The 26,748-nt window shown below is 37.7% G+C and overlaps 1 protein-coding gene and 1 non-coding gene across 13 annotated transcripts in view; both read right to left on the minus strand.

The window, feature by feature from the left end:
- The window catches only part of DGKB (diacylglycerol kinase beta), a 725,288-nt gene extending 701,976 nt beyond the window's left edge, over positions 1-23,312 (minus strand). For 4 of the 12 annotated variants that reach the window (XM_060632590.3, XM_060632589.3, XM_060632588.3 and 1 more), the window contains exon 1: positions 23,104-23,308. The gene's annotated coding sequence lies outside the window, so the exon portion shown is untranslated. Of the gene's footprint in view, positions 1-22,570; positions 22,923-23,103 lie in introns of those variants that run through there. The other 8 variants (XM_060632583.3, XM_060632585.3, XM_060632581.3 and 5 more) reach the window with 4 other exon arrangements.
- Positions 12,618-12,744, minus strand: LOC132679974 (small nucleolar RNA SNORA57). Its single transcript, XR_009610451.1, has one exon. It is a non-coding gene; the product is annotated as a small nucleolar RNA SNORA57 (small nucleolar RNA).
- Positions 23,313-26,748: the final 3,436 nt, after the last annotated feature.

The raw sequence follows: 26,748 nt of genomic DNA on the forward strand, positions 1-26,748 counted from the left end.
GGGGTTTGAACTCATGACCCCAAGATCAAGAGTCACATGTCCTACTGACTGAGCCAGCCAGGCGCCCCAACCACTTTAGTATCTTTTAGTAAATTCATTTCTTTATCCCTTTAACTAATCAGCTCTATAAATATCACATCTTCTAATTCTCTTTTGAATCATTCCTGACATGTTAATAGTTCCTTCATTAATTAATGAGTTGACTAAAATCTTTGAAATGTGTTCATTTTGTATTTTTATGAAAGCGATTTTTGTATTTGAGTAGAGTTGACACAAATGTTACATTTGTTTCAGGTGCAGAACATCATGATTTGACAATTTTATATTCTATGCTGTGCTCACCACTAGTCCAGCTACCAGTGGCATCATACAACGCCATTATAATACCATTGACTATATTCGTCATGCTGTGCCTTTTATTTCCGTAACTTATTCATTCCATAGTTTATTTGCAAATTTAGCAGATGTTTCCTAAGCAAGAAACCTTGGTGGTCTCAAATGCAGTGATGAAAATCAAGAGTAGTAGGCTTTGGAGATAAAAAGAAACTAAATATGAGTATATTTGAGAGTATGAGGGAGAAAGAGGAATCACGGATGAGACGCAAGAGGAAGAATGAAATGGGTAACAGAAAAGCTAGTCCACGAGAAGGGTGGAGTGCTGGATAGTCAGAGTATACACTAAGTTCCTAGATTCTACCCGAGGACCAAATCTTCCTCTCCCATAACAGCAGAGAGAAGGAGGGGTGGGCAGGATAGTTTTATTGACTGACAGGCAGTGCCGAATCCCATTTTAAGGTTTGTACTTTTGTCATATGTATCTGTATAAAATATGGGCCATGGCCATCTGCGAATTCAATAAAAGGTGATGGCTGAAGTTTTAAGAAGAATGGGAAAGTTAAATGTCATTTTTGAGCATATAAAAACAAGCTTTACAGAGGAAAAACAATTGACAAGATTGTTAGAGTGAAGTACTTAGTGTAACTGTGAATGGTATAAAGGTATCTTCCTAGGATATGTTCTCTCTTCTCCTCTTTGCCTAACTTCTCACTTTTCATCTTAGCTAAATTGTTACTTTGTTAGGGGAAGCTTCAGTTGCTCGTCTATCCAAACCACAGCCCCGTGTAATAAACTCAGTTTTTATCTCCTGTATATGGCACATGTTAAATTTGTATGTGTTAGATAAATAAATAAGTACAACAAAAAGGACTATATATTATATATATGTAATTATATATAAAATTATATGTAATATTATACTATCTTGTTGTACAAAAGGCTTGAAGTGGCCAAAAATACAGACATAAAATTAGGATCAAGAGATAGAAAAAGGCAAGTGTCTCTCGTATCAACAGACAGGCCAGTAACAAAATGAGGTGAGCCAAGTGGGCCTGGGAGGCCACACCCTCCCTCAGGGACAGGAGCAGCTCCTGCTTCAGCAGGCCTCTGCCTGGAGGAGTACACATGCTCAGAGCCCCAAAAATTATTTGTCAAAGGAGGGCAGAAATGCAGATTGCCTGACTTATAAATATCAGAAACTCAATGTTTTAGAAACCTCAGGTTTGGGGGCACCAGGTGGCTCAGTCAGTTAAGCCTCCAACTCTTGATCTCAGCTCAGGTCATGATCTCACAGTTCAAGGGATCAAGCCCTGTGTCAGGCTCTGTGCTAACAACTTAGAGCCTGCTTGGGATTCTCTCTCTCCCCCCTCTCTCTGCCCCTACCCTGCTCTCTTTCTAAAAAAATAAACTTAAAGAAACAAAGAAAGAAAAAAGAGAAAGAAAGAAAGAAAGAAAGAAAGAAAGTCCTCAGGTTTGAATCTCTGAGGCTTTACGTCAAGCCATGGTTTTCTTTGGAGAGTGGGCATGACAAGGAAGGGACATCAGTGGGATTTCTGGGCATGTCCTGCATCTTGGTCTGTGCTGGTTACATGGGTCTGTGCAGTTTGTGAACATTTCACAAAACCATACATTTATTATTTGTGCCTTTCTTTTCAAATAAAAAGGTAATAAAAATATGTATGTAATTTGTTTGTCCTGTATTAACTGTCTGTCTACACCAAATATGAAGGCTTGATGAACTTAGGGAACATGCTTTTTTGCTCCCCTTTAGTACCTAGCACAGTGGTAATATTTGATTGGATGAATATTAATGAGTGCTAGTGATCAATACACATATACATAGCTAGAACACAAAACATGTAGATCCATGAAAAAAATTTAATAAATTCATATTTTGTCATTTCTTTAAGAAATATTTAAGATGGGAGTTCCTGGGTGGCTCGACTGGTTGAACATATGACTCTTGATTTCAGCTCAGGTCGTGATCTCATGGTTCATGAGATCGAGCCCCACGATGGACTCTGCACTGACAGTATGGAGCTTACTTGGGATTCTCTTTCTCCTTCTCTCTCTGCCCCTCCCCCACTCACACACAACATGCTCACTCTCTCTCAAAATAAGTAAATAAACTTAAAAAAAAAGAAATATTTAACATGGAAAAATACACACTCATACATATTCACACACAGATAGAGGTAGAAATCATAGAGGTAGGTAGAGATAAAGACAATCCTCACAGTTTTTGCAAGGAGTCTACACTCAAAGCCGTATTATTTTACATTAACTACTGTCACTATTCATACTGCTGAACAAACTGGAGAGTCCCTTTCTGGAAATCTCTTATAAGAATAGGGACCTAAAACTAGAGGTTTACTTGACATTTTGCTCACAAAAATAGACTCAGTACCTCTGCAAACAATACTTAACTCTGTGATATCCAATTAAGACCCTAATGGATGCTTTAGTTGGATGAGGCAGTTATTAATTTATTGTCTTTCCATTTTTAGCCCTATACTAAACCCAGTTATCCCTGACAAACAAATAAATCCATAGAACAAGACCACCAATTAAAAAACAGATGCTCCCATTACAATCCTGTCATCTCTTACAACTAAAGCAAACTTCTTGTTAATGTCATTATAGAAAATAGAGCAGAAACTTCCATTTGTGACAGAATTTCCTCCTAGGCCAGAGGACAACAAACTTTTCTCATAAAGAACCAGAGAGTAACTATGTTAGGCTTTGTGAGCCAAAAGGTGTCTGTTGCAACTACACAACTCTTCTAGTTGTAGTGCAAAAGCAGCCATAAGCAACATGTAATAAATTCCTTCAGCCATGTTCCAATAACTTTTTATGTACAAAAATAGGCAGATTTGTACTTTAGGCAAATGTAGGAGAGTATTTCTTAAATACAATTATTTATTTCTCTTATATCATGATATCTTTTCTTGAACCAGAAGGAAACAGAACCATTTAACTATCAAGTTTTCCTCAGTAGTACATTACTGTAGGGAAAAACATTGTTCATCTTTGAATGATCATGGATTTTAGGTTATTCCGTATGTCCATAAAGCCCATAAATTATAAATAAAGTGGATATAAAGCCATGCCAGATTGACCTTCTCCCTTACCATAGCAAGTTTTCACACAGGTTTTTGAAAGGTCTGTACTTATTTTGCTCTGCTTTCCAAATGTGGAGATAAATATGTTCCCTGACAGCCTGACTCTTTCTGAGGCAGCACTCAATTTATCATTACTCTGGAGCACATTTTCCAAAACCCGACAAAAACATCCCTGAAAGCTTCGGAGGGGAAAAATAAACCCTCATCTCAGGCTGTGTAAGTTACAACCAAGTACAACGATGGATAAAGTAAGAATCAATCTTGATTCATGCTTTTGGAACATCCTAAAAAGTGGCAGTTTGTAATCCAAAGGCCATGGCCCAGCAGAACCAGAGGCAATTAGGCAGGAAACAGAAAAGATATTAAATATTGTTTTTTATGTCACTTTTTTTTTTTAATTTTAAAGAAGCCCATTATTAGAGATCTCTGAGTAAAACGCTATTAAGCTGGTGCTCAGTTACCTCTCCTAAAACTGCTTCCTTCAAATTATGTGTAACTGAGAAAAACAAAACAAAACAAAACTAACGACTTGGAACATAAAAACAGGGCCAATGTTGCCAGAAGAGCTTGGTTAAATGCACTTAGAGTTCCTGAGAGCACTGAAAACACATTAGCCCTGACGGATTTAGTGGATTGCTGACTTGAAAGCTCTTGTCCTTAAGGAAAAGATCTGGGACAGGTAACTTGATGTTTCTTGATGAGGAGTAGAGCCAAAATCAGTCTACATGGAAGGAAAACAAGAGAATATTCACAGGCAAATGAGGGGACTGCCCACCAACACTGGCAATCTTTTGTTCACTAATATTGCAAAAACTATAGACATTAGGCAAATAGCATCCTAAAAATGGCCCTGTACTCAAGGCCTACCCTGTAGAAGATGCAAGAAAGCTACATACCTAACTATATACAAGGAGCTGATAAGATAGGTGTCAAAATACAAAAAAAAAAAAAAAAAAATATTGGGTAACCGCACCTAGAACCAGGGACGGGGCAAGCTGGGAAAGACAGAAATGTTTCCTGGGGATAGAAAAGGGCTGGTACTTGAAGAGATGAACAAATTTAGACAGGAAGAAATTGCGTTGTGGGGAAAGGCTGCCAAGAGAGGAAGGAGAAAGCCTTCTAGGCAGAAGAATGCAAGTTGTATAAAACAGCACATCAGAGAAATAAAAGGCATGCTCACGAAGTGGTTAAATGTGCCAGCATACATACAGGGGGCTTGGTGGGAGGCTAACAGAATAATAATAGAAACTGCATTAATTGAGTGCTAGTTTTGTGCCAGGGACTGTGCTAAGAGAATTTAATGGATTTAGACTTTAAAACAACCATGTAAATGAGTTTCTATTTTTAATCCCATTTGAAAAATAGAAAATTGTGATTAACTCAGCCAAAACCACACAACTAGTAAGTACTAAACTCAGGATTTAAACCAGGCAGTTTCTAATTACTGAGTTCCACAGTGTGTCAGGGGAAGAAAAATCTACAGATTTTTTTTTTCCTGAATTCCAAGCTAAAGTCAATCTACAGCTTATTTATAAGCAATAGGAAAGACACTGAATTATTTTAAGTAGGGACATGGGAAAAATCAGAATCTTAAATATGAAAATAGATACTTAAAATTTTTAAAAAAGTATCAGACAAGGAATGATTTGGGGGAAAAAAAGACCACATAGCAGGTTAAGAGTACAGTGGAGTGAAATTAAAGAGTTTGAAATTGCATAGTATGGGTAAAAATGGAAAAGGGCAAATGTGCAAGAGAACAGTCAAGAAAGATCAGAGTCTCCCGACATGGAAACTGAGAGGGTACTAGGAAGAAAAATCATTACAAGATGATTGAGTCTGGGTTGATGGGAAAGAGAAATTTTGAAGGGATCAAGATGGACTCAGTTTTAATATTTTTGAGAACTCAGTGGGATATATAGATAGAAAAGTCTAATAGGCAGGTGAGAATGGCTCACAAGTCCCTCTAATCCAACATGCATAACCTAAATCCATTAAGGCCCACAAAAATAATGGCAAACCAATGGAGTTCTGCTCTAATTCTCTCCTAATTAATGCCAAGATACTGCCTCTCTACTGTGAATGCCAGAAGTTTAAGGGTCATGCTTGACTTCTCTACATTTCCTCATATACTCCTATCCAGACTGTTGTAAGCACTATCAATTTCACTTCATAAATATCACTCAGATTTCTCTTTCTCTCCATTTTTACACCTTTACTGCTGTAATGCAAGCTGCAATTTTGACTCACCTTAATTACTAAGATGGCCTGTTCGTGAGCTATCCAACTTCCATCTTGCCGACCTACCTCTATACCCTATACACAGTACAGCTAGAACAACTTCATCAAAAGATAGATGATGTTGTCCACATATCCCCATCTCCCTCTAATCATTATGCCCAATGCTCTAGGGTAAAAGATAAAACAGTCTTGGGGCACCTGGGTAGCTGAGTCAGTTGTCTGACTCTTGATCTTAGCTGAGGTCATGATCTCACAGTTCATGAGATCTAGCCCCACATTGGCCTCTGTACTGACTGCATGGAGCATGCTTGGGATTTTCTCTCTCCCCCTCTCTCTGCCCCTCCACACCCCATGCCATGTGTGTGAACTCTTTCCTTCTCTCTCTTTAAAAGTAAATAAAGTTAAAAATTTTTGAAAAAAGGATAAAACAGTTTCATGCCATCATTAAACTCATACATACCCACGCCAACCTGTATGAGCTTCTTCCAGTCTTCAAGTTTACCTTGCGGTATTAGTCTTTTTACAAGCTTTTTTACTTTTGCCTTATTGTCTAGTTAATACCAACTCATCTTTATGACCTCAGTTTAAAATCATTTCTTCATGAAGCCTTTCAAACCCTCTTGATGAACTCAAATGATACTGTTATATTTGGGCCATTCATTTCAGGTGCAATTTCCAATTTATTGGTATTGTTCTCTGACTGGTTTTCCCTCCACGTCAAACCAACAATTTTCACTTCAGTCTGCTTTGGTCTAACTTGTGCTACACCATTCAACTGAAATTTCCCTTTTCAAGGTCAACAAAGACTGACTTTCCCAATCCTGTGGCTAACCTACCTGGTCCTCTTGCTTGTCCTCTCAGTAACAAGCCACATATTTCAACAGCTCTTTCTTACTGCAAACTTACTGAGCATCCAGAGAAATTCTCCTGGCTTTCTCCTGCTGCTCTTTCTTACTTTCTCCAAGGCTCATCATTGTATATTCTTCTCTCTCTAATCTGATTCCCTACATGATCACTCCTGGTCCTAGATCTATGCACCAATCTCACATTTTTGTCTCCGACAAGCAGGGGAGAAGAGCATGGGGGAGACACACACACACACAAACACACACACACACACACACACACACACACACACACACACACACAGAACATTAAGCAAGCTCAATGCTCAGTGTAGAGTCTGAGGTGGTGCTAGATCCCACAACCCTGGGATCATGACCTGAGCCGAAATCAAGAGTCTGGTACTCAACAAACTGAGCCATCCAGGTGCCCCTCCAATAACTTCTTGAATTTCAGGCTCGTGTACCCAACTGCCTATTTAACAGCACCTATTAGATAATTTAAAGGCATTTCAAATGTAATATGTCCATGGAAGAATGGAACATATTTAATAAATCTAAAATCGTACATTATTTTTTTTTGAGAGAGAGAGAGAGAGAGAGAGAGAGAGCGAGCGAGCTAGGGTGGGGCAGAAGGAGAAAGACAGAGAGAGAGAGAGAGAGAGAGAGAGAGAGAGAGAGAGAATCTTAAGTAGGCTCTATGCCCAACTTAATGCCCCGTGCAGGGCTGGATCTCATGACCTTGAGGTCATGACTGAAATCAAGAGTTGGATGCTTAACTGACTGAGCCACCCAGGTGCCCCTAAAATAGTACATTATTAAAAATAGCACCCACTCTCTATCACTTCCTTTCCTCTTGCCCGGACTTACTTTTCATCATGGCACTTATATATAAAATGATATTAAGTACTTGTTACTTTCTATCTCCTCCAAGAAAACGTGTTTCCCCAGGTACTGTTTTTACACTGCATTTCTAATGCCTAGAACAGAACCTGGCATCAGGTAGGTACTCAAAATATATTTACAAATCAAATAATAAATTATTATCAATCGCTCACTAAACTATAAATTCACTAGGCACAAAAACTATGTACGTGTTTTATTAGCATTGTTTTCCAAGTACTTGGTAAATGGTAGTCATTGAATAGTTTTTGACTCATTGAATAAACAGAAGTAACATTCTAATAGTGCAGTCTTACCAATGACAAAGACTAAAGTTACAACAATGAGTGAAGCTATCCAAGGTGGCAAATTCTGTAAAGAGGCTAAAGATAGCAAAAAAAACTGATAAGTAAATGAATTTGATAACCAGGAAATTGTTAATAAATTTTAAGGCCAATTTAAGTACAGGTATATATTGATAGCAAAGTATAATTGGCTACAGAATAAGTGGGAGGCACAGAGACAGACGCCCTAAGGGTAAACATGATATAGTAGATACTCTTCTTAACATCTGAGTTCCCTTCACTCCATATGCCAATGTTGAAATTTTCTGCACCATTATATCAACTAGGTATTCAATACCTATCTGCCTACCCTTAAAGAGGCTACTTCCCCATGGGGTACCTTAAATCTAAAAGAACTGGACCTTTTATTTTTACCTCTGTGTGAATAAGGAGCCATATATCTGAAAGTTATGAGAGTAGGTCATTGCTTAGAACACAAAACATTGCTATGAAGTTAAGTTTCAAGGACAGCTACATGAGGGTAATGTTTGAGCCCTTTTATCTAGAAATTGAAATTGGGAAGAAAAACAAGTAAGAGCTGGTAACTGTAATATTTACTGGCCTGTTAGAATTTTTCTAGGTTAATGATTTTTAAAACATTTGATAAGACTACACAGATTGCACCTTGGCAAGTAAGATACAGATAAAGAGGAACACCCTCCAACTGTGGAAGCCAGGAAGTGTTGATACTATGCAGGAAGTGGCCATGAATCTATGAGTCCGTCCAGTAAAACCATTTTTATCACCACTGACTCTAAGCTGGTAAGAACAAAAAAGCTGGTTCAGGTTCTAGAATTGGCAAGAATTAGGGCCATGACTCAACTACGTTCAGCTTTTGCTTTGATTCACAATTATACTGGCAAAGAATCCTTGCAAAGAATAAACACAAGATTAAGAATGTAAGTCAGTAGATGCTCCCTGAGGCTTTGTTTTATTCCATACAAAGGCAAAGCCAAAGTTCAATACTACCAGAATCCCATGCAGAGGGAGGAATCCTCCCAGTTAGCACAGTACAAGATGTAGGAATTTGGCCTTTTATAACCATCTGGTTGGGGGACCACAGCAACAATGAAAGGGCCAGTCCTCTTCCCTTCAGTGAGAGCCTTGCTGCACCACAGATGTATACATACTTCTGTGCTCTATTTCTTGTGCTTCATCAAACCAACAAAACTTTCAGTGCAACTGGCTTGGCTATGGCCTACCACAAGCCCTGGTTAGAAAATCTTCTCCACGCCCTAAGTAGATGGGAGAAGAAGCTCATTTCACAAATCAGTACTCAGTTTAAGAAACAGAAATTCCTATTAGCTAAGAGAAAATGAGTATTCTTTGGGTAGCAAAAGGCCACCAATGTTTTGCTCATCATAAAACACAAACAAAAACAAAAAGTCTTCACAGGTATCAATGAATCCTTTGTACTTAGTCTCTTGACACTCAAGCAAGAAGTACAAAGGAAAGAGTCCTGAAATAAGAACATAAAATTCCACCTTCAATCTACAAAAACAAAAAGTGTGCAATGAATGGAATCTGGGCAACATAAAGCAAAGGGAAAGTTGACTTCCAATTTCTTCAAACCAGACCTATCAAAGTCATTTCTGCAAATTAAAAATTAAATTTTCATTTTTTTCCTGTTTGGCCTGGAAAAAATATCATACATCAATACATTAACCTCTTTTAGTAACGTCTAGAACAAATAAAAAAGAGGGAAAAATCAAACATATAAAGTGTTAACAATATATCAGCTTATCAGGATTTCCCCAATCATAAGCTCTAATAGAGTGTCCCTGCCTCAAAGTCATCTCTTTCCACACAGTTTTCATTTCCTTCTGAAGTTATACTTTTTACTATACCACAAATAAAATTAATTAGGGCACATACCATACTGTGTTCTAAGAAAAATGACTGAGTATTTTTTTTTTAGGTCACAGCTAACCTTATTTATATTGCTTAAGTAAAACTATATAGAAAAGAAATACTGTATTAGAAATCCAAAAGCCATTCCAAAGCCAACCTATTCTATAATTTCTAGAGCTACACGTAAGTGAAAAACACACACTTGTAAAGTAGACTAGCATACTGCTGTGGATAAATTCACTTTTAGAGTAAGTTTTGATATAAATCATGTTTTCCCTCCTACAAATGCCTTCATTCATTTTATTAGTTGATATTTGATTCTGTGGAAAGAATGGAGGGAAGAGAGGGCTATGGGAAAGCAAGAAACTGAGCAAGTGACCATCCTCTCATGAATTACACTCAGAAATCATGATAAAAATCTTCTGTGTTTATTCACACTTTTTTAAGTAAGTGTTTCATGTGGCTGCGGAAAGTATTTTCTTTCTGTTGTCATTGGTACATCATCACTTAAATGGGACTCTGAGAAAGTGACATAGCAGTGGGGAAAGTAGACTAGATTATTTTCTATTCTCTCCACATGTGTGACCTCTTAGCCTACTGTTTACTTCCAATAAGCCCTCAAAGTCTCAGTGTTTATTCTTGTCAGATACTGAAAATAACTCTGAACCTTCCACTTCATCCAGGTTGACAATCAAATGCTGATAATCAATTCATGAAATGTGTCACAAATAAAACAAGTGCCTAAATCTAACGTAAACAGTTAATATTGTAAAATAAAGTGCCAACTACTGAATTTGGTCAAATTAAGAATAATCTTATTCTCTCAAAACAGAATAACATGATTGAATATCATTTCCAGAATAAGCAAATGTATTTATTACTACTACTTACCAAGGGGAAAACGTGATAGAAGACAAGCACTTGATTAGAATAAAAAAAAAACTTTACTGAAAAATTGACAGTATATTTCAGAGAACAGAGATGGTCGCTTAGCATTCTAACAGAGTAAACTGAAAGATAAAAACATTGTTGACTGAGGGAAATGCTTTATGAGACAATCCATCACCCTCAATCAAAAAGGAGGCATTTTCAAAATCCACTTATTTATTCAGTGCTATTCTGTTTTTGTTTTCTGTTTTTTGTTTTTTTTTTTTGGTACCTGTTTTGTACCAGCTACTGTTGTAATCACAGACAAAACAAAGAATGAGAGACACAATGAGAGTGCAAGTAAGGTAGGAAAGGAGCACTGACAGAAAGGATATTTTAAGCAGCTTAATGTCAAAGAAACATTGGATTGGAAGAGAATACTGTGGCAATATATATTCTTGCAAGGATAAAGAAGGGACAAATTATGAAACTATCTAAAAGCTAGGGTATGGGGGTTGGTGGAGACAGTGGGGAGGAAGGTTGATTTATTTATGGAAATGGATAATTTTTAATTAAAATCTAAAATTTTTAAAAATGTTTAAATATCAATACCAAAATATAAATACCTCTTTGTGCTGTAAACAGCACAAAGAGGAATACCTCTTTGTGCTGTAAACAGCACAAAGAGGAAGAGGGTAATAACATTTAAGTCTTTTCTTAAGGAATTACCAAGTACATGTGTGGCAGAGTTTTATGAGATATCTGTTGCAGAGAATGGAAAGGTAAATAAAACACGGGCACTTAGAAGTATTACCGCGGTCAGACCGAGATGGGAGATCACAAATTTATTATGACACCAGTTTTCACAGTTTTGTGATTTCTGATAGCATTCAATACCCCAAGTGAAAAAGCAAAGCGAAACTGCTCAATTGAGAAAGGGCAAGGATTTTGCCAGATGTGAAGTGGAAGGAAAAGAGTACAAAGAAAGATTTGGGCAAACGAATTCTTTAAGTTGTATACTAGGTCTTGGCTGCATGGTAAGGAGAAGTGAGTGAGAAAACAGTCATGAAGAAAACAAGGTGTGTCAAGGTGCTGGAGATTGGTGGGAGGTGGACAGAACAAGAAGATTACTGCTTTGTGATTGATGATTTTAAAGATGAAAAGTTCCAGATAATATCAAGATTCAGAATAGAGTCATTGGCCAATGGTTAACGTGGAAGGGAGCAGAATACCAATGAAGGTAATTTGGTTAAAAATTTCTACAGGCTATTAATTGACTTGTCAACCCATATAATTTAATCAATCGTAATGCAGGGTGCCTGGGTGGTGCAGTTGGTTAAGCATCTAACTCTTGATCTCAGCTCAGGTCATGATCTTACAGTGTGTGGTTTCAAGCCCCGCACCAGGCTCTGTGTTGATGGCGTAGAGCCTGCTTGGGATTCTGTCTCTACTCTCCGCCCCTCCCCAGCCGGTGTGTGCTCGCTCGCTCTCTCTCAATCTCTCTCTCTCAAAATAAATAAATAAACTTAAAAAAATTTAAAAAACCAATCATAATGCTAACAGGAGGTAAGAAAAAGGAAAACTGTGATCCAAATTTCTAAATCTGAAGAAGTACTAAAGAAGATGATAGATGATACTGAGAGAGTAGGCGATGACAATATAAAAGACAAAATGAAATAAAACAATACATCTTGGATGAGCTCTATATTTTTTAACATCACACTTCCCAGCTGTTGAAAAGAATCACATACTGACATAAAATGCCATCATTGTAAAGTCATGACCACCTACTCAAATGCCCCTTCCTCCAATATCACCCAGATCCTAGCAAATGCCTCAGTCAGTAACTCCTCCAACCTCGTTCAAAAACTTCAAACTTTCTTCACTTTGTTCAGATTTCTATCAAGAAAGGTTAAATACCAAAAATATCCTCAATTTAACACTACAAAGCCTATATACCTATTCAGATTGTTCCTTTCTCTCCCTCCTTCCCTCTTTCTCTATAGAATGTGTTAACTGCTAGTCAAAGTCAACTCATACTCCATGTCTTAAAACCTATTCAATTTCACATTTTTAGGTACCCATCAAACATTGCTTTACTTTTCTAAATTTTGTTTTGTATTTGTTTTTGGAACCCATGTTGTGGCACTTGAACTGGTGGACTGAAACACATAGTACAGAGAAGGTTGGAGCCCTTTTCCTCTGCCTCAATACATTTCAGGGGTGGGGACCACCCACTTGACCCCCACCAAGAACAGGAGAGTACACTTTTATATTTTTGATCACTGGGACTTTTCATAGATATTTAAACATGCTCAAAAACTCCTATCTTAGAAAAGCTCCTTCAAATTTCCATTATTGTGCAAAAACAGTTCTTTTTTTCAAATCTTCACAGACAAACTTTTTGAATGAGTCACTCCATCTCCATTTCCTGGGCTCCTACTCACTCTTTAACACATTTTCACCTGGGTTTCACCCCAATCACCATGGCAACACATCTTTAGCTAAAATCACCGATGATCTCCCAGTGTTCAAATCCAATGGATATTTTTCATTCCTCATCTCAACCTCCCAGCAACATCTACAGGGATAATTATTCTGTCTTTCTTAGAGGATATTTTCCCCTAGTCTTTGGAATACCATAGATTCCTGCTATTGGTCTTCTCCTGTGTGACAATTCATTTTCACTCTGTATATCCTGTGTATTCCAATATACTCTAAAAATTGACCAGGAAACCTACAATTATCTTTTTATCACTCTACATTCTTTTCCCAGGGATTCTTATCTACTTCAAAGGAATCAAGTACTATCTGTATCACCAAATTTATATATCTTTTTCCCAGTTTGCTGCTCGTATCTCTTAATTTATGTAGCCACTATTCACTCAAGAGTTATGCTTGGATGAGTGCAAAGAGTACTGGTTTCCACATGAGAGCAAAGGAATAACGATCTCTAGACATAACTTTGTGTTTTGTTTTTTTGTCCTTGTTTTGAAAAAATTCCTACTTTTTCTCAAGATCCAACTCAAATTCTAAGTTATCTATAATGAATTACTTATTATCTTACTCTCATCTACTATATACTCTCATCTACCTATACTATAGCCTACTACGTACTTCCTGCCCATCTATCTTCTATCATTGCCCAGACACCATGGTGTTATAATTTCTATATTCATGTGTCTTCCTCTAACCCCCAAATTAGGAGCCACTTAATGACAGGACCAGGTTCTATTCATAAATTTCTTCTCAGAACTTTCTACTCTGATGTATGAGAGATGCTCAAAAATTTTTATATGAACAAATGAGTGCCAATAGACCAATAAATTGTTCTCTGGGGTTTTCAAAGAGATATTAATAGATATTCCCAAAAGAAAAGATTCTGGGATTAAATAAAGTCGGGGAAATTTGTACTAAATCCCACTTCTAGAGATTCCAACACACACTTGCATCTGATGAACTATAAGAAGTCCTTAAAATAGAAAACTATTTAATTTTGTTTAATGTTTGGATAAAGAAAGCTTTCTTGCCCTTTTCTTCTTTTAACACACATACTAGCATTCCCCAAACAATTTTCCCTTTTGTCTTAACATAGTTTGGATTTGGATTTTAACTTATTAGAATCAGCAAAACAGATGTTAAAAAAACAGAAATTATGCACATTCTCTTTATCTAGGATTCTCCCCAAAGGTAAGGCACAGGGGCTAATTCCTTTGATACAGCTTTGACAGTTCATAGTGGAGAAGAAATTTTGATCAGTATAGTACTCCCATATTATTGATATATACACCAAATCTAACAGAATCTTGTTGTTTTCTTTTTTATAAAAGAATTTATAAAAGAATTTAATTTTAAGAATTAGAAAACACTGTCTAACCATAAAGAATAGCAATATTATAGCCACACTGAAATCATTGTTTTCTTTTGCTTTGCTTTGAAAATGTTCTTACGAAGATAATATAGTTACCTGAATACTAAACATACCAGCAAGCAGTTATGCAAGTAACTTAAATGACAGAAGCATCCGTGGCTCCAAAATATAATTTCCACATGAAGGTGAAAACCCTGTACCACTTCACCTTCACAATATGTTTTCTGATAGAGTTTACAGTACATTGAAAACCAGGGACCCAAACACAACAATAGTCCCACCGTGAATGGTTTTTATGCTATACTGTTTTCAGTGTGTGACAGGGAAGGAAACTCTATTTGCCAAATAGAAAGTTCTGACATATGGGGTGGCAAATAAGATTATGTAACGATAAAGCACCCATCTTGGTAACCAGAACTCTTATTAAGAACAACAGGATAGCAAAGTGACTCATCAGCTTGTGTGCTCTTTCTCAATTCTAGTAATTTGGGACAAGTGTGGGGAAGTTACAAGTTGTTTATGTGCAGCCCAAAATGACAGGCAATACAAGTTACTAAGCAACATTAAGGACTCGCGTTTTTCTAATCCTTAAAAGCTGCCACAAGCTGAAAAATCCTGTAATATAAAGGTAAAGGGAAAAGCAATGTGGGAGTCATGTTTCTGACTGAATGAAAATGTTTTGCTCAATAATTCTAAAATTCTGATTCACCATGAGTTCATCAGTCTTAGTTTTAGGATTACTTCACGTGCATAATCCTCCTCTCATCACTGTCAACACCAGAAACTTGTTCTATCATGACAAAAATGATAATGGGGGGAGATGTGTGGAAATGGTTCTTATAAATCTTGAAACCAGTTTGTTCCTCAGTAAATTGGACCTCTGTTCTTCTCTATTTCAACTCTTTCTTTCATAGCACTTAATAAAACAATAACAACAATAAATCATGTATTTGCTTCCTTGTTTATTATATTGGCTTGTGTCTTTCTCTTTCACTGTAGTACCTTCAGTACTGTAGGAACTTGTCCCTTATTTTATTCTTCCTTCCCTGAGGCTGGCATATTGCTTGACAGAGTAGCCCATCAATGACTAAAGAATGAAATAAAATAAGGGCACCTGGGTGGTTCAGCTGGTGAAATGTCCAACTGTTGATTTCAGCTCAGGTCATGATCTCACAATTTATTTGTTCAAACCCCGTGTCAGGCTCTGCACTGATTGTGCAGAGCCTGCTTGGGATTCTCTCTCTCTCTCTCTCTCTCTCTCTCCTCATTCCCTGCCCTCCCCCTGCTCATGTGCTCTCTCTCTTTCTCAAAATAAATAAAAGAATAAACTTAAAAAAAAGTATGAAATACAATAAAACACAGGATCCTGGTGTTAGTAGTTCTGTTTCTTAAGGTAATAGTTTTAGTAACAGTGTTTATTTATATGAACCTTAAAATTTCCCAGAGGTAGCTGTGTGTTACTTACAATCCCTAAAATACAATGTTATGAAAGGCAGGCAAGCGAGAATTCCCCAGTCTTTCTTTCTTTTCATGAAGGAACCAGTGAAGGGATTCCTTGGTCAAAAGCCCAGGAAAAAACATTTCCTCACATTCTCTGCCTCAGCAAAACAAGTTACTGAATAAAATACAAACTCATCTTATGTGTTTGAAGTTCTGTTTTCAGGTCAAGGATCCTGTAACGCTCTTCCATAGTACCTCTATTTCTTCCTCCTTTCCAGTTCATATAATTCAAAAGGAGTCCATTTATGTAATAATAGATTTGCTCACACAAGAGGAAATTTTCCCAGTCTGCATAGGTACAAATAGAATAGTTGATAAGGATGAAAATACAGCATCAGTTTGCATATTAAATGGATGATAGCTGTGACTGCCTTTTAAGAATGGTGGAGGAAGAAAAGTGAAAGGCCTCTCACCATGGTTCTAGCTACAGGGAAGAGAACTACAATTTCTTTGTTTTTAAATTTTTTAAAGTTTCTTCCTTTATTTTGAGAGAGAATATGAACTTGAGCTAGGGAGGGGTAGAGAAAGGGGAGAGAAAGAATCCTAAACATGCTCCATAACATCAGCATGAAGACCAACGTGGGATTCAAACCCAGGAACTATGAGATCCTGACCTGGGTCAAAATCCAGAGTCAGCCGCCCAACCAACTGAGCCACCCAAACACCCTAAGAATTAAAATTTCTAAGGGTTGATTGTGTGCCCGCCACTCTCCTGGCAGTATTTACATGTGCTATCTAATTTATCTTTGTGACCAGTTGCCATTTTTTTCCTATAATTCAATAAAAACCTTTTGGGCAAAATACTAAGTAAAGATGACCCTAATGAGAGGCTGTTTATTATAACATTTAATAGATTTTATGAGTTTCATAAATGTTTTATTAATATAAAACTAAAATGGAAACGGTTTTTAGATTTAAATTTTATTTAGAACATTTTCTTTGCTATCAGTACTTTACTTTTTACCTGAGACAACATCCTAAGTAAATAGGAAGTAACAAATAGCTAATATTTTTGAGTATTTATTATGTTCCTTCTGTTCTAAGCCTCTTACACACAGGATTAATTCAATAATTCAATTCAATAAAGTGGATATCATTTTCATTACCCCTATTTTACAAAGAGAAATCTAAACCAGAGACTTTAAGTTACTTGCTCAAGGTCATCCACATAGTAAAGATTTGAGGCCATGCAATTTGAATGCAAAGAGTAAGTGTTAACCCCTGTATCACAGTGCCTAAGAAGGAAATAATGAAATTCAAATGGGCATCTTTGCATACCGAGAAATTTTACATGGAGTCGATTTCCCCACACCTTAAACCACAATTCCATCATCATGAATAATCAAAATATGATATAAGTCAAGACTCTGTAAAGAAAAAAGAAATATAAAGGAAGGTCTAGCTATTTCACTGAGGTAATCTCATCCTGAGATAACTTTGGTGATGGAACTCCAAAGGGATCTTAAATACCTACCACACATCTCATCACATCTGTTCTTCTTCTGGTTATAACTCTTATTTGACAACTGATTTGTGTGGTTTGGAGAGTAAAATAGAATTATTTGACCTAAGACGATATTTTTAATGAAAATGCTGTATTTGGACAGCCCTAGGCAATGTCCATTCAGTTCACATCATTATGTTGTTTTAATACTTAATGAAAGAAATTTACAAATCATTAATAAGTAAAATACAACTTATCCCATAAACTGAAAATACTTCTTTGGGGGAGGGAGAGTGGGGACTGATTTTCCCACTACTATCTTTTTTTTTTTTTTTTTTTTCATTTTTCTCTAGTGGTAGTCAAGGTTCTAACATCTGCTCACAGATATGACTCAATATTTATCAGCTATGACTAAATCAAAATCTTCTCAGGACTTTTCCTCAAAGAAAATGAGTTCAAGAAACAATTTTTTAAAAGAGCCATCTCACAACTTCATTCTATCGGCAAAACATTTTTGCTGAACCATTTATTCTAATATCCCCCACCCCCAGATACATTAGTACCAGAAATTAGTTATCATTGTAAATTTCAATATTGCAATTTGGAATATGCCATCTGTCACCTTCCAAAATATTGTCTCCTATATTCTAAATATATAATACCACAGAGGGTGGCAAATATCTTTTGAGTAATTTCATACTAATTATGAGTTCAACTAATTAAAATATACTATCTGGCTCAGAGGTGGTAACTTGCATTTGAAACATTATTTTCTAGACTTTGCAGGGATAAAGACTGGAATTGGAACTACCTATCCCTTCAGGGAATTGAATTAGAGCTTTGAATTCAATGATTTTTGATTTTTACTTTTGTATTAGACATAACACTCAGCACTAATGTTCCAAAGATAAATAAAGCTTAATTTCCTTCCTCAATTTAGAAAATAGATTATTTCAACCCTCAGTGGCATATCCAATAATAAAGGTAAGCACAAGTTTCAGTGGAACAACAGAAAAGGACAGTTAGGCCAGTGGTGGAATCCAAATAGAATCCTGAAAGGTCATGATGCTACAGCAAAAGCTTAAAGATGTATCCTAAGGTAAAACACTAATGGAATAAGGACAGAAGGATCTGCGTGTCAAGAAAGAAATTACAGACAGAGACAGGTGTAAGCAGAGATGAAAGAGGTAAACAAATAGCATGAACTGTTAAGGGTTATAAAAAGCCAGTAAGAGTTAAGAGTAGACTTGTAGCCTTTGGGTTAAAGGCAAAGGCTGTAGAACCAGACTTCCCATTCATACACCAGCTCTGTAACTATTAATTTCTAACTGTGGGTAAGTCACTTAACCCTATTGTGCCTCACTGTGCTCTTTTATAAAATGGGAATGCAGACGATAATGGGATTATCCTACAAGAGTAACACTGTCAAGATTAAATGTGCAAGATATTCATACAAGCAAATGGTATGTAGTAAGCACTCAGTAAGTGTTCCTGTCATTATTTTTAAACCCTAAGGGGAAAAGAGCCAAAGCACCACATCCAAAAATCAACTCTTGACAGGAACTCTATTTCTAACCTTGATTTGCAGTGTCACAAGTGACAAGATACAAAACAAAGAATCAGGGCTAATAATGTAAATGTATTTGCAAAGCTCCATCAAAGTTCATCAACTTTCCTTTTGCAGCATATGTATTTTTACTCTCATTTTGAAGGTATTATTTTTGGTGCTCCTTGATCTGTAGTGATTGGCAAATTGCCAATTAGAAGTAACTGACTCAAGGACACTGTTTCAAACTTCCAATGCAATACAGATTCTCTATTAAAAGGCAAATCCTTCATTTCAAATTGTTGACTCAGATAATACTTAAAAAAGAATTTCAGCTGTTTAAATTTAGCATGCTGAGAAAGACCAATCTTAAAATATTGTTTGGCATTATGCCCACAACATTTTCATTTTTTTCCTTGTTAGTGTTTGTCTTCTGTGTTAAGAAGACAAGCGACAGTAATCATGTTATTCTCCTTAACACTTCAGATTTTACCTAAATGAACCATTTTCTTTTTATCCTCACCAGTTAAAGATGGCCTTTCATTTCCTGGCAAATTTTCAGAAAGTGCTTATGCAAAAACCAGTGAGATTTCCAAACCACTGTTTTACCTCTTCAGTCATCAGCAGGCCTTTCTCCCCCACTTTCCTTTGAATCATCACTTTTACTCTTTAAAAAATGTGTAAAGGACATTATCTGAAGACAAACCTAATCTAATTTTTATAATTAGACCTTATAAATACTTAAAGAATTGTTTTAAATCTGTGCTTTATCTATCTACCCCACATACCATCCAAAGAGTTTGTTTTTTAACATCCCTCAGGACACAGTCTCTGGACAAGTTCTCATACCAGTCTCCCACCATGATAAGCCAATCTCCCCTTAGTTTCCTTTTATCCCTCTTGGTTTTGGGGCTTTCCAACTTCTTTCCCTCCTACATTAACTCCATCATTTTCCTTCCTGGAAAAGATATTTCCAGCTTCATTCCCATGGTTCATGAAACCATAGTAGGACACTTCACTTGGAATCATTGATTCTGCTAAGTTTGGATTTGGGGTCAATTCAGATTCTAAATTGAGTGGATCCAATCTTGGTTATTGGTACAGGAGGGAGTTCTCTCCTGATGATTTCTCAAGCACTCTGAACATTCTTCAACAATAGAACAACAAGCTCATTCCACTAGGATATGGTAGAATACCATTTAAATAAAACAAAGTGGCAAAGTGATTAATCCTAGCCCACCAGTTAATGAATATACTGCTTTAGGCAATTTGCTTATTTACTCTGAGATTAAGTTTCTGATAAATGGGAGAAAATGTAGCTGTTATCCCATAAATGAAAGAACTATTAAGAGCTTGAATCTACTTCACAATCAATACCCAAGGGTGAACAAAGCCATAAGATTCTTACTCGAGGTCTGATTTTTGTGTTGGCTTTTTAAAAGAGAGAGAAAATGTCATGAATGGGAAAGGAGCAACAGGAAGAACCTTCTTTAAATTCTTGCCTAGATCTTCCTCCAGGCAGATGCTCCTAGGCTAGAAGTATTACCCTTAAGATAATATTACAACAGTATGATGCATGCATAAGTAAAGTTCTGTTCCTGAGGCCAGCCAGGAGGAAAAGCATCCAGGAAAGGATATTCTTAATGTCATTTCAAGCCTATACATCAACATCATAGTCATTATTAGCAGGGACCAGCAGTTATCTTTGGCTTGTCTGGCTACAACTCTTCCTTCTTCCAATAGTGTTCAAGGAAAGCATGAGTCATAGGATACATGCTTAGTTCAGACGCTTTTCCCAGCAAAACTTACTAATGGTTTAAACCTTAAAATAATTGATTTCAAAAACAGTTTTGAAAATCTTCACCTCAGACATACCATGAGGTGTAACCTGAGGTTTATCATGAGGACAACCAAAATATGAAGCAAATGTATTCCCCAAACTCAACTCCACCCACCTATGTTTCTATCTTTAAAGATAGTCTCACAAATCCCTATTCAACTACAACTCCTAGTGATTCCATTCAGGCTCTCAGCCTGATGTTTCTGGTCTTTAGCCAATACTTGAGATACAGGTAACGATCTATTCTAGAGTTGCTTACAAACTGGCTCCAACCATATTCTTTGAGTCTTTGTATAGATGCTTCCTTTTCCCTTTTGTTGCCGTCTAAAATTTTTAACCACCCTCATGCATGCACAATCACAATATGTCCTCTGGATGATATTTTACTCAGTGATTTACAAAGTCATATGTAGAGTTTTGCACCAAGAAATATGTGTATATGGAACAGGTTACCTGTAACTAACTGGGTATTTCCATAATGACAAGAACATTATATGGAGATCCTTAGGATGAGTAGGTGAAGTAAGTCAAATTACATTCGGGATATGTTTTATTTCTTAAAAAGATAATGAAGATTAGGTGGATTTGAGGAGTTTAACACAATTAAAAACTGCAATAACTGGATAAGAGTGATCCTTAGTTTCTCCTTTCTAATGATGGAGAGTTTTAGAATTATTTTGCATTTCACAATAGTTGTTTCATAAGTTTTGACACCTCTTTATCCTAAAGAATTTATGACAGCACATGAGACAAACCAGCTTAAAATCCTGGATTCCGTTTTGGGTAACCTCTGTTTTTTCATTAATCTTTCTTGGAGAAAACTATAGTAATAGAATAATTTTTTCCAGTGATTCTGTAACTAAGTCTAATAGTTTTTGTGAAACATGGTGGTTCTTCTTTTTTTCTTCATTATAAAATTCTGGTGAGTGTAAAAGAGGGACTGGTTAGAAATACACCAACATTTCCAGATTAATTATTCCTGGCTTCTCTCTAAAAAAGACCTTTAGTATTCTGCCTGAATTCACATTTATTTGGTCATTTGCTTTACAATGGGCTGGCTGTGTCACTGACCTGTTTTTACCTCCTTTTAAGAGTTTGTTATCTGTAATTTGAGCAACCAGTTGAAGTACTTTTGCAAAAGTTTTTTCGCCTTCATTTTATTTTGCCAGGGACCACAATGCTGCTTGGTTCTGAGTATAAAGCCATCTGTGTAAAAACCACCACTTTGAAATCACAAGGAAGGGACTGCTTAGCAAGTGGAGGTGCTGATTGCCGGAGTAAGACACTGGGGGAATCCAGCACTTCCATCCACTAAAGAGTATTTGCATGTTTATCGTATCATCAGAGTCGCCTAGGCTGTTGTTGCCTGGCAGTTATCTAGAGCCCTACTTCACATTTTAACTCAACCAAGTAAATCAAAGACCTTCCCTTCATTTTGTTTGCTGGATTGCTTCTTTATTTTGCAGATTAGGAAGGAGCCTGGAATAAATTTGTAGCAATTAGCTGAGCATTTGTAAGTGCAAGTTGGCCTCTTCACGAATTTTCTTTTGCAAAGGCAAACTGCCATCCATTGGTAACTTTCGGGAGCACGCGCTGGTAACGAAATGTAGGACGCATTTACCAGTTTTGTTGCCTAAAATCCCAAAGGACTGAGCGCTTTATGCATACCTCGCCAAAAAGCCACAGCCTTCAGCAAATAGCCGAGCAAGTACACCAACTATAGCGTAACTAGGACGGGAGTCGGAGAGACCAACGGATTTAACATCTCAAGGAGAATCAGAGCTATGCTTTTCTAACTTTCCTCGCCATTTCTTCTCAGCTTCCCTTCCCCCCGCAGCACAAACCCAGAAGGCACTGAAACTGCCAACCGTGTCGAGTTTAACTTACTGCAGTGTGATGCAGGCGAAGGCTGGGCGCATCTCCCAAGCGAGGGCAACCGCTTTTCCGGAGAGGACCTGCGCCTGGACCGGCCAGCCCTCGGGATCGCTTCCAGCTCGCACGCTCTCCGCTCGGGAAGAAGGTTGCCTCTCGGCTCGGCTTCCCCCAGAGGAGTGGAGCTTCAAGAACTCCGCTCGCAGCCTCTCCTCCCCTCCACTTCCACCCCCTTGCACAACGCGCGGCCCATTCTAACTAGTGTCGGAGAGATGGACATCGACTTCCAGTCCACAACACACAGGCGGCCTGCAGCCCACCGGTCCCTGACAATTTGCAACTCCCAAACAGCGGAGGCTGAACGATGTGGCTTTCCGGAGCCTGAAAGTCATCTTTGGCATCCCGCTTCCCCACCTCGCACTCCCGCTTCCCCTCCCATGCGCGGCCACCTCCAGGCTCCCGGTTAAGCCCGGCATCGCCAACGGTTATTTTGGTAGCCATACCAAGGGGCATGCGAGGGAAACGGGATTTGTCAGAGCTTGAAATACCTGTTGTCCATGACTCATGCTCTTGTTTCATCTCTCTGAGTCCTTCATTTCTATCAAGACGCGGTGATGTTGGGAATCCGTGCAGTGCGTGTGTGTCTGTGTGTGTGTGCGCGCGCGTGTGTGGTAAGGAGGAGGCAATCTGCGCGGCAGCGAGCAACAGCCCTGCCTATCTCTAGCTGCCGCTTCCACAGCTGCTGTTGCTACTATTGCTGTTGGAGCTCAGGGAGAATGAGACAGAAAGAGACAGTGCTTTACAGCTATTTAACTGCTGGACCAGTTATAAGAGGAGGGTGGAGACTGTGCAGGTATGAGTGGCTGCGGCTGAGACATTAGGCTTGATTCACCGCAATTACTACCATTCAGGATACATTTCCCCTTCAACAGGAAACTTGATACCTGTCTCCCCATCACCCTCCTGCTAACTACAGTCCTTGATGGGTCATTGTTCATCAACCACTTGCTAACCCACTTCTAGCAATTCTAACAGCTGCACACTCTATTTCTGCATTCCAGTCTGGGAGCAGGTGACTCGAGGATGGATGACGACAAACTAGGAAGGCAAGGGGAAAAGCAGGTGAATATTAGAAGGGAAACTGTGTATGTAATCGGTCAGGTCACAGGTAAAAGGATAATTTTGAGTCACGTGTGTAAAATAATGCGTTGGAGTAATACAAATGTAAGCCTGTGTACAAATCATCTCTATCTTATAAAATGTGGGCAAAATCAATTAAGGAGCGTGTTTACAAGCTTAAGTGCAGGCTACCTTGATATACACACATCCCTTGGTGGCTCTGTCTTCTGTACATAGTATCCACTTGATTTCAATGCATTACTATTTCTGTCAGCTAGAAATTCTGATGAAAACCTACCAGTGACTGCTGTTTGTGGACCCCCCCTTCCCTCCTTATTGGTTTCTCATTCTCTGTCCTGATTTATCTCCAGCTTATTCTCACATAAGGTGAAGCTGAGCTGAACTAAGAAGTTAAGGAAGTTCTCAAAACCCCCAAAGACAAGAATACTTCTTAATAACTAACTTAATTTGCTCTAGCAAGTTTGTCTTCATGTTCTTGCTCTGTAAGAGTCTGCCTAACAATGAATAACCCCTCCTAAATAGACACACATGCATGCACGCACACACACGCACACACACACACGTGCACACCACTTAATTGATAATATTTATTTATTTATTTATTTTGAGAGAGAGAGAGAGAGAGAGAGAGAGAGAGAGAGAGAGAATGAGTAGGGGAGGGGGAAAGGGAGACAGAGAGACAGACAGACACAGAATCCAAAGGAGGCTCTGTGCTGTCAGCACAAACCCCTGTGCAGGGCTTGATCTCAGGAACCATGAGATCATCATCGGGGCTGAAATCAAGAGAGTTGGACAGTTAACTAACTGAGCCACTCAGGCACCCCAATTGGTGGTGGTATTAAGCCACTCTCAGCATTTAGTTGTCTAAGCTAAAAATAAACTTAATTCCTTTTTAATTTTATTTGTAATGCACACCATTAATTATTTCTGCTCTGCTCTGAGCAATTTTCATATTTGCCATACAGTTTCTCACTTGCCAGGGCTTATGTAATCAGGGTTAATTTGGAGGATGTTAATACAAAAAGAAGGAAGCGTAACAGAAATACAACAGAAGATCCAAAAGGAGGAAAAGAACCCAAAAGGATTAAGTAATACATCTTTTCCTGATCTGTTTATATTAGAAAATCACTGCTTTCAGCGAAAAAAAGACCAGTTCATGTGCAAAGCATTTATCAATTGTCCAATAATTATCAATTTACCAAAACCAACCTTATGACAATTATTATAGAAAATACATAGATTAATATTTTGTTTTAAAAGTCATACAATGTACTAAATTCAAAGAGTACATAGAATTATTTAAATGTTAAAATCCTAATAAAACTTAAGGTCAAATAGTCACATAATTTTGCCTCTTCAATTTCTGTTTATATGTTACCATTATTAAAAATCCAGGGGCGCCTGGATGGCTCAGTCGGTTAAGTGTCCGACTTTGGCTCAGGTCATGATCTCGCAGCTTGTGGGTTCAAGCCCGACTCTGGGCTCTGTGCGGACAGCTGAGAGCCTGGACACCACTTCATATCTTCTGTCTCCCTCTCTCTATGCCCCTCTCCTGCTCTCTCTCTCTCTCTCAAAAATAAACATTAAAAAAAATCTTAAAAAATAATCCAGAGTAGCTTCACATTCAAACCTATATTTAATGTAATGTAAGGAGGTAGGCAAAGGTTGTCCACCCTACTTAGAAATATATTTGATATAGAAGATCAAATTTATCCATAGATCCATCAGTGGATTTTAGTAATTCATAAGAATCATTGTGTAATTAATGAACCTCAGAAACACAGTGGCAGAGAAATAAACTTGTTCTATAAATTTCCATCAATCAACAAACCCAACAATTTATGGGTTTATAGAAATAAATAATATCTTAATTGCCAACTAAACCTCTTTATTATCAAAACATGTATGCCTGGTGTACCTGGGTGTCTCAGTTGGTTGAGTGTCTGACTTAGGCTCAGGTCATGATCTCATGGTTCAGGGGTTCTAGCCCCATGACTGGCTCTGAACTGGTAGCTCAGAGCCTGGAGCCCACTTTGAATTCTGTGTCTCCCTCTCTCTCTGCCCCTCCCCCACTTGTGCACATGTACCCAAGCTCTCTCTGTGTCTCTCAAAAATAAATAGACAATAAAAAAAAAAAACATGCATTCCCAAACTAGATTCTGTAATTCCCAAACTAAATATGTGTTTGCTGTAGAAAAGCCCAAAGATGGCAAGCTTTGCAGTGGCAGAAGCCGTGGCTGTTTGGTTCCTTCCTATGCCTCTAGCATCAAGCAATGTGCTTAGAATGTACTATGTGTACAGTAAGTAGTTTTCTAACAAATGAGTGAATGAATAAATAAATTAATTTCTGGATGCAAGATATTGGGAAGATAGGTGAACTTGGAATACGGATGTTTAAATTCTTCCAGTCTTTACTGCTAAAAAGTATCTCATAGACTTTACAGAACTTCATAATAAATGCCCCTAATACTTTCCCAAAATGGTTTTCTACTATATGAATTCAATCAACATTAATTCCCTAAAATCTCATTTTCTAAGAATTTTGCAAACCAGTAACATCAAGACCTATTCATCCCTAAGAAATGCGTGGTTTCTCCCACTTTTACTTCCAAATCTGTAGCTAGTTCAGTGGGTACTTGGCTAGATGTTTGAGAAAATAGGTTGTTCACAGGAAACAATAGGTATTGGCAAGGATGTGTACAAACTGGAAACCTCTTACACTGGTAGTAGGAATGCACCTGGTGCAGCCACTCGGGAAAACAGTAGGGAAATTCCTTAAAAAGCTAAAAATAGGACTATCCTATCACCCAGCAACTACACTACAGGTATTTATGGAAACGATACACAACTACTAATTCAAAGGGATACATGTACCCTGATGATTATAGCAGCATTATCAACAATAGCCAAATTATGGAAAGAGCCCAAATGTTCACATATATACGCGTGTGCACACACACCCCCACACGCACATACTCCTTAGTCCATGGCGACAGCCATTCTGGTTCTCCATTATAAGTTCAATTTTTTTTTTATTCCACATGTAAGTGAAG

This window comes from Panthera onca, chromosome A2, assembly GCF_046562875.1.
Source record: "Panthera onca isolate mPanOnc1 chromosome A2, mPanOnc1 haplotype 2, whole genome shotgun sequence".
Taxonomy (NCBI): Eukaryota; Metazoa; Chordata; class Mammalia; order Carnivora; family Felidae; genus Panthera; species Panthera onca.